Source organism: Salvia splendens, chromosome 21, assembly GCF_004379255.2.
Source record: "Salvia splendens isolate huo1 chromosome 21, SspV2, whole genome shotgun sequence".
In the NCBI taxonomy this organism is placed as follows: Eukaryota; Viridiplantae; Streptophyta; class Magnoliopsida; order Lamiales; family Lamiaceae; genus Salvia; species Salvia splendens.
Window position 1 is genome coordinate 9,993,825 of NC_056052.1, and position 14,076 is coordinate 10,007,900.

General features: G+C 38.6%; 1 pseudogene; it reads right to left on the reverse strand.

Annotated features, from left to right (window-relative positions):
- Window positions 1-356: 356 nt before the first annotated feature.
- On the reverse strand, window positions 357-3,423 carry LOC121784210 (annotated as a pseudogene).
- Between the last annotated feature and the right edge of the window lie 10,653 nt (window positions 3,424-14,076).

The window sequence follows — 14,076 nt, forward strand, 5'->3', positions numbered from 1 at the left end:
CTAGCCCGAAACCCAAAGTATCCTAAAATGAAATCAAATTTGTAGCAAGAGTGGGACAAATATGACATATTTCCTTTTTGTAGTATAATTATTTTTGTGCAAAACATAGAAAAGAGAAATCACTAGCTTTGCAAAAGCACAAAAATATAACTTGACATTGATGTAGTAATTGGCTCTTGAGAGTTCAGTCACTGTGCAAAATTTCACACTACCATCTTCCTTCTTATACTAACTAGAAGTCATGGCTAATGCTCTATAGAAATTAAGCAGAGGTGGTAAAAGAAGTATACTATGTAGTATGGTTAAGGCTCGGTCTCTTCTTCTTCTTCTTGCCCTTCCCCATCCCCTTCAGCAGCCTATTCAGGCACGGTCTCTTCTTCTTCCCCCTCAGCAGCTTTCTCGTTTGCTTCATCCACCTGAGACGGATGAGGTGGCAATATCCTAGTGATGGTCTCTACAAGCTCTTCAGCCTTATCTTCTGTATGTGACTCGCATTCCTCGATGAGCTAGCGAAAGGGAAAAAAACAAAATGAACAAGCAAGAATCTGTTAGACCATTAACAGCGCTCAGAAAGTACGAATTGGATTTCTAACACTGTCTGTTAAAGAAGAGCCCAAGATAACAACATCATGGAACGAATTATTCAAACATTGTCTTGTTATATTCCAAAAGAAACCAACTCATAAAATTACCACAGGATGTCCCAATCCCACATCATTGATGTGAAAGTTTTCTAGATGTTTAAAAAAAACATGGACAACCCAACTTGAATGTTTTTCGTTTACCAGCTTACCATTAGGTATTTGAATCTACAAGTTATTCCAACATTTGAATCAGATATGCTAAGCTGATTCAGTTTCAAGAGCGCCCCCCATGAATTTCAGTAGACTGCTTATTAGTGAACATTACATTGTATGCACACAGCTGAGTATAACTCCGCTTTACAAAAGTCGACATCTTTATTTAGCAATACCCCTTTCTTAGCGTAATAATTCTAGGTAATAATCATAAATGAAATACTCAAGACTCCAGGCAACAAAGCACATGAAATTAAAAATATTATCCCCTCCGTCTGCCAAAACCTAACACGTTTTGCCTTTTTGGGGTGTCCGCCATTTAAAGACACATTTACCTTTTTTCCACTTTTAATTACCTTATACTCCACTTACTCATTCCACTATCATTCTACTATAAAATAAATATATAAAAATAAGACTCACATTCCACTAACTTTTTTACTCATTTTCTTTATAAAGTCAAACAATTTCTTAAAACCCGCACCGAGTCAAAATGTGTCTTTAATTAACGGACGGAGGGATTAACTCGGTGGGGAGCTAGCTAATGTTACTCTAAAGTTCAAGTGTGAAGTGTGAACATCCAATCACCAAACCCCTGACGTTCCTTAAAATTAAACTAAGGTATATGTAAAATTTGCCATGGTGGTGTAACTGCATGCATTGAAAACAGAGTAACCTAAACAACAACAAATGGACAAGATACTAGATCGTCCTAAACTGATTCCAGTAATTTATCTGAAATAAAATACTCCAAACTCCAGGTGGCAAAGCAAATGAGATCATAAATAATAATTGGTGTAGCTAGCCAATGTGAATCTAAAGTTCAAGTGTAAGGCATCAGAAACAAATTTCCAAACCACTGATTCCCTCAAAATTAAACTGAGATAGATGCAAAATTCGCAACAGCACTAAACTGTATGTATTGAAAACAGAGTAACCTAAACAACAACAAACAGACACGATACCAAATCATCTTAAACTCATTCAGAATAACATCTTCACCTAGTATTTGAACCAACGGTCACACTGATCAACCAATTTTCTGTATAACTTGGATAGGAAAATTAAACATAAGTGGACATACAACATTGATAAATATAATGATGTGGATGGCTCTTCATTGAAAAACAATGTAGGAATGACAATTCAACAACACAACAAAACATAAGGAACTCAATAACAAGAAATGATAGAGATTACCGGGAAAAGCTCAGGTTCATTTCATGGTCTTATATTCACAATATTAAGAATCTCTAGCTTTGCAAGGTCAAATTTTTGGCACTCGGCAACAAAGTTATCGATAATTTCCCTTGTTTGATTCCAAGCAACAGTCCCCTCTAAATAATCAAAAACCAAAACGAAAAACAAAAGATATGAGAGATGCAATAAAGAAGTGGTAACATAAGTTGATGATCATAAATAGGAATCCCCAACCTTGAACTCAGATTGAGATACGGTTGCAATAGCTCGTGAGGCATACTTTCCAGCCCCTTTTGATCTCAAGAGATCAAGCAATTCAGAATTGGTGAGAGCGCCGACGCTAGCCTCAATTATGAAATAAAGTAGGGAAAATGCTAACTGCTTCATATGTTAATTCTCACTCTGTAAAAAGCGGAAATGTATAGAAACTCTCTATACGTACATTTTCATCAATAGGATGCTCACTGCTTTGAGAGCTAAAACTTGTTTCAGTATATTATGAGCTGTGATTTGGTCGACAAGATTTGTGATTGTGGTTGCAGTCACCGGAGCGGAGGGGTTGCGGTCTCGGTCGCCGCGGCGGATGAGGGTTTTGGATTTGGGGGTATGTTTTGATTGTTTAATTTATTGTTGGAAAAAATGCATTTTGTATATATTCATCAACAAATATAAAAAATTATTTTATTTTCTTAACATACATTTTGTACATATTCACCAACCCCTCCGCTTTTTCTTTTTTAACTCTCTTTTGCAACATGATTTTTGTGAGGTCTCATTGTAGTGATAAGATTTATGAGTAGCATTAATTCAGGATACCTTTTATGGGACAAAAGGAGGTGATAGATGGATTTCTTAAAAAAGAAACAAGAAACAAGAACTAGATACAACTAATTGGGCTTCATACGGGCTACGCCTATGGGCCTAATCAACACAATTTGGTCCATCTAGCCCGAAACCCAAAGTATCCTAAAATGAAATCAAATTTGTAGCAAGAGTAGGACAAATATGAGATATTTTCTTTTTGTAGTATAATTATTATTGTGCAAAACTTAGAAAAGAGAAATCACTAGCTTTGCAAAAGCACAAAAAAATAACTTCACATTGATGTAGTAATTGGCTTTTGAGAGTTTAGTCACTGTGCAAAATTTCACACTACCAACTTCCTTCTTATACTAACTAGAATTCATGGCTAATGCTCTAAAGAAATTAAGCAGAAGTGGTAAAAGAAGTATACTATGTAGTATGGTTAAGGCTCGGTCTCTTCTTCTTCTTCTTGCCTTTCCCCATCCCTTTCAGCAGCCTGTTCAGGCTCGGTCACTTCTTCTTCCCCCACAACAGCTTCCTCGTTTGCTTCATCCACCTGAGACGGATGAGGTGGCAATATCCTAGAGATGGTCTCTACAAGCTCTTCAGGCTTATCTTCCATACGTGACTCACATTCCTCGATGAGCTGGCGAAAGTGAAGTATTTGATATTTTATATTTTTCAATGTCGGGAATAAATTAAATAGGATCATGCATATATATTTTTTTTCTAGCCAATTCTTTGGAATTTTCGGCCCTTCCTAATTAGTGGAAATAGTATTACATTTTTGGATTTAATTAATTGTTTTGGGATATTCATCCAAATTAAATCCAAACCAAATGATCCCTAAATTGTACTACATGAAATTCGAACTCTAGCCTACCATCCTTGGGAGTTTCAAAAATCCTCTATTTAAAATAAGAGGATGAATTATTTTCTTTGATTTAATTGGTGCCTTGTTGACTCCCTTCTTTTGAATTAAATCCAATTAAATCATGTCACATTTTATTTCTTCACCCAATAAAATAAAGAGTGGAAATAATTCCTTTTTGTGAGACCCTTTTTATTCAAATTAATACCTATGTCTACTTAACTGGGAATGTGAATATTTCCTTTTAATTCTCACCTATATCACACGCCCATGCTCTTATTTTTCCTTGTGGGAATTTATTTATTTGTTACCTATTATATGGGAGTCTTTTCCCATAAAGAAATTACCAAATTTAAATCCTATTCTATTTAATTGAGGATTTAAATAATTTCCTTGTGCATTTCCCCTTAAATTTTCGGTCCTTACCCCATTTTTCCTACTTGGAGATTTAATTTATTTTGTTCCCTTGTTTATGGAATATTCATTGTTTTATTTCCTAAATTGTGGATCTATTTCTCTCCAAGTAAATACCAAATAATTCCTTGTTAATTCCCAGCCATAATTTTCAAAAATTATGCTTCTTTAATTGTGGGAATTTTAATTATTGACCTCTATTTTATTCCCCCATAATTAATTAAATTTTGGAATTAACCTGGAGCTATAAAATCACCTAAACTAAACCCTAGCCCCCATTTTCTTCCTACCCTAGCTGTCCACCCTCTCTTTTCCTCTCTCTCACACGCCCCTTCTCCCACTCTCCATATTCTCTCCAAAAAAATCCTCCATTCATCCTTGTTCTTGCATCCGTTGAAATTGATTTTCAGGAGTTTCCGACAAATCGCACCAATTCTTGTTTCTACCGATTCATTTTTATCAAGAAAGGTATATTTGATTCACTTTCCCTCAATCTTTCCATTTAATCCTTGTTCTTTAATCCTACATGAATATAGTGAGTGTAGGAATCATAGATCGCAAATTAATCGGTGGGAATTTGTGTTTGCATGAGAACTTTGATGATTATGCGATTTTGAATGAGTTTATGTGAAGTTTGATTTGAATCTTTGGTGAATGATGTGAGTTTATGTACAAGCATGATTATGATAACCTTTTTAAGCATGATTGTGTGTTATAAGCATGGAAAATTTGTATTTGGATGAATGAAGAAGAAACCCTAAATTCGAATTTGTGAGCCTGAAATCTGTGACGTTCGAACAGTGGTTTCTGATGTGTAATTGACCTATCAAACGATCGAATTTTGACATGAAAATTTTACTAGGTAAACTTCAAGGTGATTTATATGACTCCTGTGAATTTTAGCCCTTTTTATTGAAAAATGAAATTTAATAAATATTTGAAGTTGACTGCGCAATTCTGTCAGAAACTTGTGTTCTCGCCCAGAAAGTTTCTTATTCTGTTTGACCGACCAAATGACCTCTGTTTGATGTGATTCTAGAACTAGATGAAGATTTGAAGTATCTTCTGAGTCGTGTAAAAGTTTCAGCCTTATTGGGCATCGGATGTATGTTTGGTGAATTTTCCAATTTAACTGCGCAGTGCTGCCAGAATTTTTGTGTTCCGACCAGAGAGTTTAATTATTGAGTTGACTGACTAAACGACGTGATTTCAGTGTGAAAATTATTCTGGACGAACTTGAATGTGTCTTCTGTGTTGTGACCAAAATTTAGCTTCACACGAGGTCGGATGCAATTTTAGTGAATTTTACAAAACGGTCGCGCAAGTTCTGCCAGTTTTCTGCTTTGATAAAATGCTATTTATTTTCAAGTTCAAAAGTACTATATGATGCATGTATGTCCAAGGAACGTATTTAATGGTGTGATCACGTGTTATACGTTGAAATATATTATGGTGTGTTTTCCATCTTTGTGGCGAATGTTGGGGTTGGGTAAATTGAGAAAAACGATGAGAGAGAAACGATAGGACATGCATGATAATATAAACTTATGGAAGGCTGACTGTGTTGTCGTTGACAAGGGTGATTGTGTATACGTGAGCTCGAGGAACGAGAGTTGCCATAAGTTGGATTTTGAATTGTTAAGCGAACGAGGTGGGCTTTCTTTTCAAATCTCTTTATTTTTTGAAAATACTATGTGGCGTTACAAGGGTGGTTTAACTTGTTATGTCATGCCATGTTGTTTTTGTTTATGACATTGTTGCCTGATGCCTAGTTCGTCTGAGCTTGTTACGCTAGGCTATAGGGCTGTGTTGTGAAACGAATTCGGGTCTGAGTAGGGCCGCAAACCCTATCAGGTTGTGTACACTGGTGGGATCGTGAGCGGTCCTTGCTAGTCGGCCGGTCTCGTGGGCGAACAGTGTGACCACACATTCGTCGAACTGTGATATGATGATTGTGATTGATGGATTGATAGGAAAAGTGGGGAGATAAATTGTCTGGCCAGACTTGAAATATTTTTGTGTTCTCGTGATATTTCTTACTACATAAAACTCGAGATCACTGGTATGGATGACATAACTAATATAAAATATTTTTGGCATGAGCCCATTGAGTACAACAAGTACTCAGCCCTGCATATTCTTTTTCTTTATGTGCAGGTTGAGCGGGATGTTGCGGAGGATGTTGAGTTGGCCTAAGAACTTAGGATGCGTTGTGTCTTCATACATAGGCGTTATCCTCGACTCTCTTTAAACCTTATTTTCGATGCTATATTTTGAACTATGTCTCAAGACTTTAATCTTTTTCGTACTGTGTTTGAGCATGTTTGGTTGTGTTTGTTTTTTAACCGAGTATTTACAATGTTACTTTAAAATGGTGTTTACGTGATTTAAACTAAATGTTTCTTTATAAGTTAATTGGGTTTTTTTTATATATATATTTTCTCTGCTGCTTCTTTTGAAAAATCATTTGTCATAAGTCGTTGCTAATTAATACTCCCTCCGTCCCGCTTTAGCAGTCCCGGTTAAGCCGGGCACATGTTTTAAGGGGTATTTAAGTGTAATAAATAAATGATGAAATAGAGGTTGGGTCCCACTTTTAAACTACTTTTTTACTTTTAAGTGTGTAATAAATAAATGATGTAGTGGAGGTTGGGTCCCACTTTTAAATGATGTAATAAATAAATTGATGTAGTGGACATCAATTTTTATGCACCGAGTTCAACCGGGACTCCTAAAGCGGGACACCCGAAATTGATCAACCGGGACTGCTAAAGCGGGACGGAGGGAGTAATAGATTTATAACATTAGGTTTCTTTAAACTAAAATTTTTTATTTACTGAACTTTTAATGAACTAAAATATTGTTATTCCATTAAGCTAATTAAGTTTTCTTTTAAAATGTTATCCTTGTATGTTGTCGTTTTGTTGTCCCTTGGTCACGGCCGCCTCGTTAGTTGTACCCCTAGTATGGGCGATCGTGACAGAGTGGTATCAGAGCTTTGTTCTTTCGCTCTGGTCCGAGAGTCTTCTTTCACTTTATGTCTAGATTAGTGAACCCTTATTGACTAGAAGTGTCACGAAGGCTCAACATCCAAGCATCACGCTCAACCAAGGAAAGTGAGGTATGTTTTAAGTTGTTGATGAAATATGAGAACGATGTATAAGATAGATGATATGATGAGGACGTTTGGGCAAAATAATGCATGAGTATGGAATTATGTGATGATGTAATGTTATTGTCATGTTGTAATAGGAGTATAAATGATGTGATGACATGCATAAGTTGAATGTGAGCATGATTGACATGATGATCTAAACACGCATTACATGTGTGAAAGCGATATTATGATAGTATGAATATGTGGAATATGAGCATGAATTGACAAGATGATTTAAGCACGTGTTGTATGTACGGACATGATATTGATATGGTATGATTACGTGTGACATGAACAAGATCTGTATAATGACACAAGTATATGTCAAATAGGAGAAAGTGATAAGACGTGAGCATGAATTTTGTGATGTTGTGAATGTGTATCACGTGCGAAAATAATACGACGTTAGCATGTGGAGATATGAAGCCTTGAGATAATATTAAACTTGAAAATGCGTGAGGAGCTTAGGAACCATCACAAACAACAATGAGATAAAAGATGTTTTGAGAAAATTTTGAGAATGAAAGAGGAGAAAAATGTTTACACGAGCAATGAAGTAAAATCTTTCCATGAGGGATTGTTTTCAAATTGAGAAGTATTTTCTGATGTTTGTGAAAAGAGCGAGTTGTGAATAAGGAATATGACGTAGTTATGCATGATGATATACGTTTATGCATGTTGAATCTTTTGGTATGTGAATCATGTTTTAAGTGATGAATTATGAACGTTAAAGTGTGAGGTATTTTATGAAAGTGTTGATAGAAGGAAGTATGATGCTATGAACTTTGTATGCAAACATAGAATGCCCAAGATGTCTGTTTGATCGAACGATATCGAACTTAGTTGTTACAACTGCAATATCACTTTTCTGAGTGATAAGATAAATGGAAATATGTGGTACGAATGCGAACTCCTTTGGATAGTTACAAATCCACTATCGTTTTCCTGAACGATAAGAATAAAGAGAATACAAAGAGACATTACATACAATGATGATTTCAAGAGGAGATGCTAAATGACTTAATCCTACGACGAGGAGAGATCATACTTGTGATCTAATATGTAAACTCATTCTTATGTCAAAAGTGGCGATGTGACGAAAACGACTGTTATAGCACGTTGAGAGCGCGAGTATAATTACGATGTTTTAAGAGAAAGTTTTTTTATGACGTGCGGAGAATATTATGAAGATATGGATTCCGACTATCATTATTAGTGGCATTGACACGAAGAATCTCAGCGTGGAATCCACAGTTCTTAGAGCGATATTACCAGCCTCGGCTTGCGAACGATGAACGAGGTGGTGCGAATTTAATAGCTAGAACAAACTATTCTAATCAACAGTTCTTACTAGGATTCTAAGAAGTTGTCTTTCAGGACCTTTCAAATAATCGTGAGCCCTTGTCTATTTAACATCTTGTTTCACTCACTCTTTGCAAGTAACGCTTATTATTTCTTTTCATCCATTGAGTCATAACTCACTTTCAGTTCTTGGAAAGTGGTGTTGCCTTTATAACTTTGGACACTTGGATTGGTTGTAGTCTTCCTTGACCTATTATTTACGAACAATATTTTGACCTTGTGAACCTTTGCTATTAAACTTCATTTCTAAGGCTGGTTGCAGTTATGTCCTTCAACATGTTCACGTTTCGCAGACATGTTTTCTGTGGGATATTCTTCTTCGAACTATTTTTTTCAGTCTTTCATTTTGTAACCATGTCTGTTCAAGATCTTTCTTACAGAGTGAAATTCTTTTGGTTCTGTTCCACTATACATATCATTTCCATATTATAACTTTTCTTTTTACAAAACAAAGTTAAGGCCTACATTTTGTACCTTGCCTTAACGAATTCAATCCACTAGATTTTCTTTCAAAAGTTCCTTTGACCTTCATAGCCTACTACGAGACTTGAGATTTAATTCGATTCCACCCTATATTCATGATCTATCTTATGTTCTTTCAAGCTCCGTGGAGATGATCATAACCAATTGTTGCAAGTTAGTGAGACCCGAAAGAGTCGAGCTAGAGATGTTGTTTTCTTAATTAATTCTGCAGCCTTTCTGCTTAAGACACTTTCAGCAGTGTAGCTACAATTTTGAAATCAGTTCATATCCAAGTAAGACTGCTTGATCAATTTTCGAGTTCTTAAAAGCTACACTTGGAGGAATTGGTGAGGTTGAGCTTTTCGAATGCACTTTATGCGGATGTGTTTGTAGACAGGTTGAATTGGGTTTGAGGTTGTCTTCACCTGGTGGAAGTTTGATTGATATTGTGCGAACTTGCTCGAACATAGAGTTTGTGTTATAAGGATTAAGAGTAATGGCTCAACTGTTGCACGTTATACCTTTGGAAAACGTAGACATAATTTTGGGAATGGATTGGCTTACCGATAACCACGAAACGATTCACTGTAAAGAGAGACAAATTTCTTTTCAAGCCCCGGGCAAAGAGGCGACTATCTTATATGGGATCTCCATGAACCGACGAACCCCCATAATCTCCGCATTGCAAGCAACCACGATGATAAAAAAAAGGGCGTTCGGCGTATCTTGTGTACTTGAACGGAGAGGAAAAGAAGGATTTAAGAGTGGAAGACGTGGCGGTCGTACAGGATTTTCTCGATGTGTTTCCCGAATCTTTGCTTGGACCGCCAACCGAGACAATTAGAGTTCACCATTATTTTGGAGCCAGGGTCTGCGCCAGTATCGAAGGCGCCATACCGAATGGCCCCTAAAGAGTTGGCAGAATTGAAGATTCAGCTGCAAGAACTGTTAGACTTGGGTTTTATTCGACCTAGTGTGTCACCGTGGGGAGCGTCAGTGTTGTTCGTTAAGAGGATAAATAGGCTTGAGAAAGCACTCTTGAGTGCAATTGAGAAGACCAACCCACCAGCCTCACAAGAGAAAGAGAAGCCTCCGGATCCAGGAGAAGTTCCACCCCAGCAATACTATGGCCCTCAAGTGGGAGATTACCAGGCCCATGTTAATTCGATGGGGAGTTGTAATCCAGATAGGAGTTGGAATCAAGGGAGGTAGAGGGATGCACCATGGAGAAACCATCCCAATTTTAGATGGTCTGACAACGATCCGAACCCGACACATCCACAACAGAATACCCAGTTGACACATCAACCAGAAAGGCAAACTAACTGGTCTGGGAAAAATCAGGAGGGGCAGAACAACTGGAACAACCGGAACCAAGGAGATCATTCTAATTTGGGGAACAGGAATCAAAACCACCAGGGGAACTCTTATGTACCGCCACACCAAAGGAACTACCCTGGAAATTATCAGAATTCCCAAACCACTTACCAAGGGAACCAAGGGCCAGGAAATCAGTACAACAACAGTTCAGGAGGTCAGGGAAATTTTTTCCAGAACCAAAGGAGAGGACAAAACCTAGGTTCGGGACCGAATCCCAACCAGCCTAATCCTAAACCACCAAGGAATCTTGATGATATGGTGCATGATCTAGTCAGTTCGCAACAACATACGCAGAACAACTTGCAATCCAACAATGACGTGGTGCATAAGCTTCAAGACGCTCAGTTGGAGCAGAAGGCATCAATGGACATGTTGGCCAAGCAATTGTCCCAGATCGCAACTTCCTTAAGCGAGATGCGAGGGAATGAAGGAATGATTCCTGCCTCAGTAAGGCCAGCAGATAGAGCTAACATTAGTAAAATCACTTTAAGATCTGGACGAGGTTATGAAGGTCCGGTGATGAAGATGAATGAAGAAACAACTTCCGAGGAAGGCAAGGAAGGGAAGAATTCAGCTTCCGAACTTGGAAACTCGAAGAGGGCAGGGTTGTGAGAGGAGATGACCTTCAGGAAGGTGATCTGGGGAAACCGCTACCTAGTGTGGCTGAACCATTTTTCCTAGACCCAGAGCCAGAAGCGGAGAATGAAGGAGTGAGGAAGGAAACAGAAGAGCTTTCAGCTGGAGGGTCTACAAGTGTAGGGAAATAATTGAAACCATTTCCGCACCGAGGAGAGGCTAAGAAGAAGAAGGATGAACCGGTGGATTTTATGGATATCTTTGGGAAGTTGGAGATAAACCTACCATTCTTATAGGCTTTGAAATTGCCGGTCTTCAGTAAATTCATTAAGGAATTCATAGCTGGGAAGACAAGACCCAGTGAGAAAATCCTGATTGGCGAGAACGTGTCAGCAGTGATTCAGAAACACAGGATGCCTTCGAAACGCACTGATCCAGGTATGTTCACCTTACCTATTTCCATTGGTGATGTCAGAATTGAGCATGCTATGTGTGATTTAAGGGCGTCGATAAATGTTTTACCGCTTTCCATATACAAAAAGTTGGTAGGAGTAGGAATGGTGGATACAAAAGTGGTGATCCAATTGGCGGATAGGTCGTGCATTTGTCCAGAGGGAGTCTTGGAAAATGTTATAGTCAAAGTGCATGATTTTCTGTATCTGGCCGATTTCCATGTTATTAAAATGAGTGATAATGAATCTGCTGAGTCTAGCGGGGTGCTTTTAGGAAGACCTTTTCTGCGTACTGCTAAAACCATTATCGATGTCTTTGGTGGAACAATATGCTTGAACTATAATGGGGAGAAATATACATTTAGCATAGATGAAGCAATGAAGAAACCTTTAGATGTTGAGAATTTGCATGCTGTCGATGTTATTAACCCCATGGTCCAGGAATATCTTGAGACCGAGTTGATGCAGGAGCAAATTGATAATTCAGAGTTAAGTCACTCTATTGATAGAGAGGTAGCTGGTTGGTGTAAGGCAATGCACATAAATGAATTATCGAATGAAGAGCTAGCCGAAGCTATTTCAGAATTTTGTAGAGATCCAGAGTCAGCCAGGTCAAGGGAATTATCCCAAGTAGCAAGCGTGGGAAATTCTTCTAGGTCTGCTAAGGGGATGATAATAGATGCGACAGAAAAAAATCCCTTACCCGAGGAAACAAGTACCCCCAAGAAGGAACTGAAAACGCTCCCACCAGGCCTCAAGTACGCTTATCTGGAAGAAAATGAGGCTTTCCCAGTCATCGTCAATAGCAACTTGACCGAGGAACAGGAAATGGCAATGCTGGAGGTAATCAGAAGGAACAAGAAGGCAATAGGATGGACTCTCTCAGACCTAGTATGAATCAGTCCGGATCTTTGCATGCACCACATCAGGTTGGAAGAAGGTGCGAAGGCCTACAGGGACCCGCAGCGTAAGCTAAATCCAAACATGAGGGAGGAAGTTCTGAAGGAAGTCTTGAAGCTGCTTGCCTTAGGCATCATCTATTCCATACCAGACAGTGAATGGGTCAGCCTGGTTCACATGGTACCCAAAAAATCAGGAATTCAGGTAGTTCAGAATGACAAGAATGAATTGGTGCCCACTCGGCTTGTCACTGGGTGGAGGATGTGCATCGATTACAGGAAGCTGAATGAAGCAACCAGGAAGGATCATTTCCCCCTACCCTTCATTGATCAGATGCTAGAGAGGCTAGCTGGAAAGCAATATTTTTGTTTCCTTGACGGGTACAGTGGATACTTTCAGATCTATGTTGATCCCGAAGACCAAGAGAAGACTACGTTTACGTGCCCCTTTGGCACGTATGCTTATAGAAGGACGCCGTTTGGGCTGTGCAATGGGCCATGCACTTTTCAACGCTGCATGATGAGTATCTTCTCGGATCTACTGGAGGATTGTATTGAGATTTTCATGGATGACTTCACCGTATATGGGAACTCTTTCGATTCTTGTTTAGCTAGCCTGGACGTAGTATTGAGGAGATGCCAGGAAAAGAATTTGGTCCTTAACTTCGAAAAGTGTCACTTCATGGTACCCGAGGGAATCGTCTTGGGGCATGTAGTCTCGGAGAAGGGCATGCAGGTGGACCAAGCAAAGGTCGATGTAATATCAAAATTACCTTACCCTATGAATCAGAAAGAAGTCAGGGGATTCCTAGGGCATGCAGGTTTTTATAGAAGATTCATAAAGGACTTCGCGAAGATTGCTCAGCCACTCACCCATCTGTTGCACAATGATGTTGATTTCGTCTTCGACGAAGTGTGTAAGAAGGCTTTTTGATTATTGAAAGATAAACTAGTATCTGCCCCTATCATCAGGGCACCCGACTGGAGTCAGCCGTTTGAAATAATGTGTGATGCAAGCGACTTCGCAGTGGGAGCGGTACTAGGGCAAAGGATTGATGGAAAGAATTACGTGATCTTCTATGCATCGAAGACACTCAACCAGGCCCAGAAAAACTATGACACCACGGAAAAGGAAATGTTAGCAGTCGTGTATTCATTTGAGAAATTCCGACCATACTTACTGGGGTCGAGGGTGATAGTTTTTACCGACCACGCGGCTATCAAGTACTTACTGGCGAAGAAATAGTCGAAGCCAAGGTTAATCCGCTGGGTGTTACTCTTGCAATAATTTGATTGGGAAATTAGAGACAAAAAAGGGATAGCGAATAAAGTGGCTGACCATCTGAGTTGGATCTTCCAGGGAGAGTCTGAGGAAGCTATACCAGGCGCATTCCCAGAGGAACATTTATACTACATGTGAGAATTTCTTAGACCTATCAGTTGGGAAGAAATAATGGCGATAACAGGTCCAGTAGATGCTGTGTCACGACTGCACTTCCTAAGGATAGGAAACACGGGGAATTGTGACTAGTGGGGGAATTAAGAAGCGGGGAAGAAAGGGGAAACAATCAAGGGGTACGATATGTAGATCAAAAGATGAAATTCCATTTATCAAACAAAGTTTCAAATCCCGAAAGTACATAACGTGAATGACATAGTTTGACAATTCAAATGGAATAAAAGAAATTCTTAAAACGTAGAG